Here is an 8426-nt window from a genome sequence, read left to right on the forward strand (position 1 = left end):
GCATACCTGTGTCGAGAGGAGTGAAGAGTTTGCTCAAATCAGAAATTTGCCAATATACCGTAAAAATTCTCGAGAAAGGTGATGCTATCTGTTTCAATGCGATTGCTTTTAGAATTTGTGAAGCTCCTTATCGTAACAGACGTAGAGTCGCAGCCAAACACTGGAGGTTGCTAAGATAGAAAGAATGTTGATGAAATTGAACGAATCTTATTTAATGGCAAATGATTAGTTATGCTAACACCAACTGTTGCTACCATGCAAGAATTTTTTTTAATTAAAAACAGTGAATTTCAGTAAATGGGCAGCTGTTTTTACATTTGTAGTTCACCCATTTGATCTAAGCTCTCGAATTTATGTCCTCTCTAATAGTCTCTAAGTGATGATTGTCAAGTTACGATAAAACTTTTACATAGATAAATTATTCGTAATGTCAGGATCACTACATGCGGTCGTTTCCACAAGAAATAGCTATCGCAAGCCTGAAAATTCATCTAAAAATCTTATATTCTATAATAAGAAATTACGTCAAAATAATTTCCATCTTAGTTTTCAGTGTGTTCTCCTCGAAACACTCCTTATTCATTTCACTTTAATATAATAGTGGAAGAAATAAATGAAGTTCGTATTCTTTTCTTCCCCGAATGACAACTGACAACTTCAATTTGCATTATATAAAATAAAAACAATAAAACGCCTGCGTTGATTGGTTGATAGCTGAGCCTCATCAATTAAATCCATCAAAGAGTATTTGCTAATCAATCATGAATACATGTTATAGGAAATATTAAAACCTTTGCTTTGAATTTATTTTTTTACATTATTGTTATTTTATAAAAGAAATATAAAGACGTTTTTGCCTGATCTGCTTTCGAGTACTCCTAAGGTCTCCTTGGTGTTAATATTTCCACAAGAAACATCTTTTATTTCTTAATTGAACATCTGCAAATCTTGGAAAGTACACCGAGTGGAAACATTTGTTTCCTCCTTAGAAACTTACGTCAATTTGAAACCTCCACAGCAGCAAACGTGACTATGGCACTTTAATAAGTTGCCACAAAATGAAAATTTTGCTAATTGAATCTTGTTTTTATTGAATAGTGAACACAAAAGGTCTGTCCATAAGCTAAGAGAAGACGAAAAAGTTAGTGTGGCTAAAACCTGTGCCATTTTTATCGAATACAAACACTAAATATGTTGGTACTAGCAGCTCCAACTCTTAAGACATAAATGACCTGAATATGGAGCCTAAGAGTTTGGACAACTATATATATGATAAAATAGTTGAAAGAGAAATATAAAACTGATTAGAACCAAAAAGTTAAAAATAAGCATAATCCGTAAAAGGCATCTTGTAACCTCAAATAGTGTAACCTAGTGTAACTCATAATGTAACCACAAAGTTATAAAACAAACAATTACGCGGCAATATTTTGGTTTTATTTAAAACATCATTAGAAAAATGACATAGTTACAAGTTGCCAGTTAATTGTACATATATATACATAGTTTGTATATAAACAAAGTGTATATACAATGTGCCATCACGGCTATCACCATATTAAAATGGTGACTCCTGCACTTGGGACACAGGACGTACGGTTTGTATATATATATATATATAAGTTTGAAAATTTGTAATCCAGGCATTGAATACATAAAAGATAACAGTTTCTCCGGATTTTAATTGATTTTTTATTGAGCTTTCGACTCGTTGCTTCGAGCCTTCATCAGAATGAGGATATTTATTTACACGTGCTTTTTAGCTTGGAGACGTTTAGAGCGTCTAATTGGATTAGTGGGTGGATTAATGTGATTGGATGGGGTGAAATGCGTTGCCATGGGTTTTGGTGTGTTGTTAATATGATTGGTGTTAGTAATATTAGAGTGTAGTGTTTTAGTTTTGGTGTTGTTTGTAGTTTTTTTGTCCTTTTTCTTTAGTTGTGAGTATATGATGAGTATGTCGATATGTCTGTTTATTGTGTCGTTGTCTTCACTGTACCAAGCTTCTTTAAATTCGCGTGCGTGTTTAGTCTGTGCGCATCCGAGTACTTTAGTTTCTGTCCAGTCGAATGTGTGGTTGTTTCCGTGGGTATGTTCTGCCGGTAGTGAGTTCGGATCTCGTCGTTTTATGGCGTTTTTGTGTTCTGTTAGTCTTGTTTCAATTTTCTTAGATGTTTGTCCTATGTATTGCTTCGAACAGTCTGGTCGTCGTTTTGTAGGTTTTTAATTGCTCGTAGTTCTTCGTAGTTTAGGGTGACAGGTGGTTTGTGGCAGAGGTTATTTGTGATTTTGTGACGAATGTCTTCTTTCGTTTGGTCTGTTAAGTTGGTGTATTTTAAAGCGGATTCCAGGTCGGCAACGTAGTCAAGTTTGTTCGCGTCTTTAAAGTTGTAATTTAATCCTTTGTTTAAAATTTTAGTTTGCTGTTCGGTTAGTGGTTTGTTCGAGATGTTTGTGACAAATTCGTTTGTGTTGGGATGGAGCTGTTTGTAAGATCTGGATTCTTTTAATTTTCGATGAAGTTCGTGGTGTCGTTTTGTTCTATATGCGGATGTTGCTTTTTTGATGGCTTCATTAATGGATTTGGCGTCTGATTGTGTCGTGTATGTTGTTACGGTTTCTCGATGTTCTTGTAGTTTATGACGGTAGATTCGTAAGCGGTTGTGGGCATCTGATATGAGGACGTTTAATATACGGCGGCCGTTTGATTGTGCAATTTGTTGGGCGTGAGTTGTTTTTAATGGTGGTCGGTAGTTGATGCTGTTTGGTAGGATTCGTTGTTGTTTACATTTGTGTAGGAAGTGAAGCTGCTCCAATGTTGATGACTCTTTACGTGCGAATAATTCCCATTTTCTTGTTCTTCTGAGAATATCTATCCCATATGTCGATTTTATAAGTTTGAAAATTTGTAATCCAGGCATTGAATACATAAAAGATAACAGTTTCTCCGGATTTTAATTGATTTTTTATTGAGCTTTCGACTCGTTGCTTCGAGCCTTCATCAGAATGAGGATATTTATTTACACGTGCTTTTAGCTTGGAGACGTTTAGAGCGTCTAATTGGATTAGTGGGTGGATTAATGTGATTGGATGGGGTGAAATGCGTTGCCATGGGTTTTGGTGTGTTGTTAATATGATTGGTGTTAGTAATATTAGAGTGTAGTGTTTTAGTTTTGGTGTTGTTTGTAGTTTTTTTGTCCTTTTTCTTTAGTTGTGAGTATATGATGGGTATGTCGATATGTCAGTTTATTGTGTCGTTGTCTTCACTGTACCAAGCTTCTTTAAATTCGCGTGCGTGTTTAGTCTGTGCGCGTCCGAGTACTTTAGTTTCTGTCCAGTCGAATGTGTGGTTGTTTCCGTGGGTATGTTTTGCCGTCATAAACTACAAGAACATCGAGAAACCGTAACAACATACACGACACAATCAGACGCCAAATCCATTAATGAAGCCATCAAAAAAGCAACATCCGCATATAGAACAAAACGACACCACGAACTTCATCGAAAATTACAAGAATCCAGATCTTACAAACAGCTCCATCCCAACACAAACGAATTTGTCACAAACATCTCGAACAAACCACTAACCGAACAGCAAACTAAAATTTTAAACAAAGGATTAAATTACAACTTTAAAGACGCGAACAAACTTGACTACGTTGCCGACCTGGAATCCGCTTTAAAATACACCAACAACAGACCAAACGAAAGAAGACATTCGTCACAAAATCACAAATAACCTCCACAAACCACCTGTCACCTAAAGAAGAACTACGAGCAATTAAAACCTAAAAACGACGACCAGACTGTTCGAGCAATACATAGACAAACATCTGAAAAATTGAAACAACTAACAGAACACAAAACGCCATAAAACGAATCGAACTCACTACCGGCAGAACATACCCGCGAAACAACCACATTCGACTGGACAGAAACTAAAGTACTCGGACGCGCACAGACTAAACACGCACGCGAATTTAAAGAAGCTTGGTAAAGAAGACAACGACACAATAGACATATCGACATACCCATCATATACTCACAACTAAAGAAAAGGACAAACTACAAACAACACCAAAACTAAAACACTACACTCTAATATTACTAACACCAATCATATTAACAACACACCAAAACCCATGGCAACGCATTTCACCCCATCCAATCACATTAATCCACCCACTAATCCAATCGCTCTAAACGTCTCCTAAAAGCACGTGTAAATAAATATCCTCATTCTGATGAAGCTCGAAGCTGGCAAGTCAGCTCAATAAAAATCGGAGAAACTGAGAATCTTTATGTATATATATATATATATATATATATATATATATATATATATATATATATATTGATGAGAAAAAGAAAATACACAAAAACTACAATTTCATCCCGACAAGCCTGTTTCGTGATTTCTCACTCTTCAGGGGATAATATTAAATGAATACAAAGCATGTGCTAGATATATATACAAGAGGAAGTTAGGTTAAAAATTGAGATAGAATTACATAATATATTGAGTGTACGATTACAAATTACATAAAAGTGCTTTGTGTCTATGGCGACAAGAGGAGACAAGTTCGTTACGTTTGTTGAGTGATGATAGTTGTGGTTGGTAGGTGATGAAGAGTTTTTCTTTCAGGCATAGGTTGCATCTTTTGTTGGCGCTGTTGTACGGTTTGCTGTGAGTAATGATGTTCCATGAGATATTGTGAGCGATGTTGTTGTCTTTTAGTGTCCATATGTGTTTGCTGAGTTCGGTGGAGTTTCTTAGTTTTTTGTGGCGAAAAGAGGCAGTATGGTTTCTGTGTCGAGTCTTAAATTCGTTTTCTGTAAGTCCGATGTAGGTCTCAGTTGTGTTATTGTCTAAACGTTTAACAGTTGCTTGGTAGATGACAGATGATTGTAGGCAGTTTCCGTTAAGTGGGCAGTTTTGTTTTGACGGCAGTTGCATGTTTTGTTTGTGTATTTTTGTCATTGATGGTGTCATTAGTATTGTCAGGTTCTCTCAATATGCGTTTGTTATGGTTATTAATAATATGTTCCATATTGTTCATGCAGCTGTAACTTAATTTAATTGTGTTGCGGTTAAATAGTTTTCTGAGTTTGTGGTCTATGGAAAGTGCTTGTCAATTAGTGAAATGAATTTGTAGCCGATGTTTGTGCTGACGTTCTTGCTGTATGGTGGGTTGTACCAGAGTATGTTATTTCTAAGTCTGTTTTTCCGTTTCGTAGTAGCGTTTGGGTCATATTTCAGCGTGTAATGATATCCATTTTCGTCAAGTGCTTTTTGGTATGGAGGGATTGCTTGGTCGAATGATGCTCTGTCGGATGATAAGGATGAAAGGCGTTTGTTAATGGTATCGGGTATGTTCTTTGTGATGCTTGGAGGATGGTTGCTTTCGTGGTGGATGTATTGCAAAGAGGTGTTAGGCTTAGTGTAAGGTCGATGGGAAGAATTCTTTAGATCGAACGTAATGTCGAGGAAGTTGATGACTTTTTTGTTAGCTTCGATAGTGATACGCAATCCGTTGTTGTTAAATACGCGGCATATCTCTTTTTTAATTTTTTCTGTTTCTTTAGGTGTTGCTTTAGTAATGGCTAGTCCGTCGTCGCGATAGAGTCCTATGTTAGTAATGATGTGTTGCAGTTGTGAGAGTAGATAGCTTCCTACGAGTTCGCATGTTTCGGCGCCGTCGAAGCTGCCCATTGTCACGTCGAATGTGGAGTTGTATTTCTTTTGCCATGGTTGTTGGTTGTGAATGAGGTATGAGTTCTTGGCATGTATGATAATGTTTCTCTCTTGGTTTGTGATGTTGTCGTAGGTTGAGGCGAATTCAAGTGCTTTGTTTAAGAGGTCTTCGTTGATAGACGGGTAGAAGTCTACAATGTCGAAAGATATGAAATTGTGATTTTGTTTGTGTTTGATGGAGTTGAACCACTTGATGGCAGATGACGAGTTTTCCATTGGTTCAGCGAAGTGGCTTTTATGATATTGTTGTTTATTCTGTCAAGTATTTTTTTGCTAATTCTTCCAATTTCAGATTTCGTCGGGTTGATTAGTCGGCACGTGGGTTTATTTGCGAAGTTCGGTTTGTGATCTTTGAGTGTTATGAATGCGTCTTTGTTAGCGGTGGAGTCTACTCTGTCAGATATACCCAGTTGTGATGTGATATTTTTGTCTTCGGCGTGGATGGCTTGTATTGTGTCGACGTTTATTTTCTTGTATGATTTCGTGATATTTTGTTGTAGGAGGTCGTTGTATGCTGGCTTGTCTAGTTTGTAGAAGTTTGTAGTTTTGTCGGCTGCGATGAGTAGCTTTTCTTCGTGTTTGATGGCAGTAGTGTTGTCTTTTATTTCGGTGAGAAATGCGTTGTGTACTTTTTTAAATTTTACTGATTGGATCATCTTCATCATGTCGTTTTCGAATTGTTTTAAGTCGTCAATCGGTGGAGGGTTTTTTGTGCTCTTGAAGCCATAGGTGTCTTTAGAAGCTGTGGTGGATTTCGGGTTGAGAAAGAAATAAGCCTTCCAACGCATATTGCGTAGGAAGGACTCAGATTTTTCGATGAGTCGTTGCAGGTATTCATTTGGTGATGGTAGAGGAATGTTCTTGATGCTGTAGTTGAAGTTTAGTTTCTCCATTGCGGATTATCATACAGTGCTCGACAAAATTTATATTGGAGCGTAATAGGAAGTTTTGTTTATTTGAATCTCCGTAAGTACAGTGCTCGATGCTTAAGAGCAGAGTCCAACAATATCATAAAAGCCACTTCGCTGAACCAATGGAAAAACTCGTCATCTGCCATCAAGTGGTTCAACTCCATCAAACACAAACAAAATCACAATTTCATATCTTTCGACATTGTAGACTTCTACCCGTCTATCAACGAAGACCTCTTAAACAAAGCACTTGAATTCGCCTCAACCTACGACAACATCACAAACCAAGAGAGAAACATTATCATACATGCCAAGAACTCATACCTCATTCACAACCAACAACCATGGCAAAAGAAATACAACTCCACATTCGACGTGACAATGGGCAGCTTCGACGGCGCCGAAACATGCGAACTCGTAGGAAGCTATCTACTCTCACAACTGCAACACATCATTACTAACATAGGACTCTATCGCGACGACGGACTAGCCATTACTAAAGCAACACCTAAAGAAACAGAAAAAATTAAAAAAGAGATATGCCGCGTATTTAACAACAACGGATTGCGTATCACTATCGAAGCTAACAAAAAAGTCATCAACTTCCTCGACATTACGTTCGATCTAAAGAATTCTTCCCATCGACCTTACACTAAGCCTAACACCTCTTTGCAATACATCCACCACGAAAGCAACCATCCTCCAAGCATCACAAAGAACATACCCGATACCATTAACAAACGCCTTTCATCCTTATCATCCGACAGAGCATCATTCGACCAAGCAATCCCTCCATACCAAAAAGCACTTGACGAAAATGGATATCATTACACGCTGAAATATGACCCAAACGCTACTACGAAACGGAAAAACAGACTTAGAAATAACATACTCTGGTACAACCCACCATACAGCAAGAACGTCAGCACAAACATCGGCTACAAATTCATTTCACTAATTGACAAGCACTTTCCCATAGACCACAAACTCAGAAAACTATTTAACCGCAACACAATTAAATTAAGTTACAGCTGCATGAACAATATGGAACATATTATTAATAACCATAACAAACGCATATTGAGAGAACCTGACAATACTAATGACACCATCAATGACAAAAATACACAAACAAAACATGCAACTGCCGTCAAAAAAACTGCCCACTTAACGGAAACTGCCTACAATCATCTGTCATCTACCAAGCAACTGTTAAACGTTTAGACAATAACACAACTGAGACCTACATCGGACTTACAGAAAACGAATTTAAGACTCGACACAGAAACCATACTGCCTCTTTTCGCCACAAAAAACTAAGAAACTCCACCGAACTCAGCAAACACATATGGACACTAAAAGACAACAACATCGCTCACAATATCTCATGGAACATCATTACTCACAGCAAACCGTACAACAGCGCCAACAAAGATGCAACCTATGCCTGAAAGAAAACTCTTCATCACCTACCAACCACAACTATCATCACTCAACAAACGTAACGAACTTGTCTCCTCTTGTCGCCATAGACACAAAGCACTTTTATGTAATTTGTAATCGTACACTCAATATATTATGTAATTCTATCTCAATTTTTAACCTAACTTCCTCTTGTATATATATCTAGCACATGCTTTGTATTCATTTAATATTATCCCCTGAAGAGTGAGAAATCACGAAACAGGCTTGTCGGGATGAAATTGTAGTTTTTGTGTATTTTCTTTTTCTCATCAATATTTACGCTCTGCTCTTAAGCA

The 8426-nt window shown here is 37.2% G+C and overlaps 1 long non-coding RNA gene across 1 annotated transcript; it reads left to right on the forward strand.

Annotated features, from left to right (window-relative positions):
• The first annotated feature begins 5108 nt into the window (after positions 1-5108).
• LOC124451566 lies at positions 5109-5737 on the forward strand. Its single transcript, XR_006950530.1, has 2 exons — positions 5109-5370; positions 5587-5737. It is a non-coding gene; the product is annotated as an uncharacterized LOC124451566 (long non-coding RNA).
• The last annotated feature ends 2689 nt before the right edge of the window (positions 5738-8426 follow it).

This window comes from Xenia sp. Carnegie-2017, unplaced genomic scaffold, assembly GCF_021976095.1.
Source record: "Xenia sp. Carnegie-2017 unplaced genomic scaffold, XeniaSp_v1 HiC_scaffold_24, whole genome shotgun sequence".
NCBI classification, from domain to species: Eukaryota; Metazoa; Cnidaria; class Anthozoa; order Malacalcyonacea; family Xeniidae; genus Xenia; species Xenia sp. Carnegie-2017.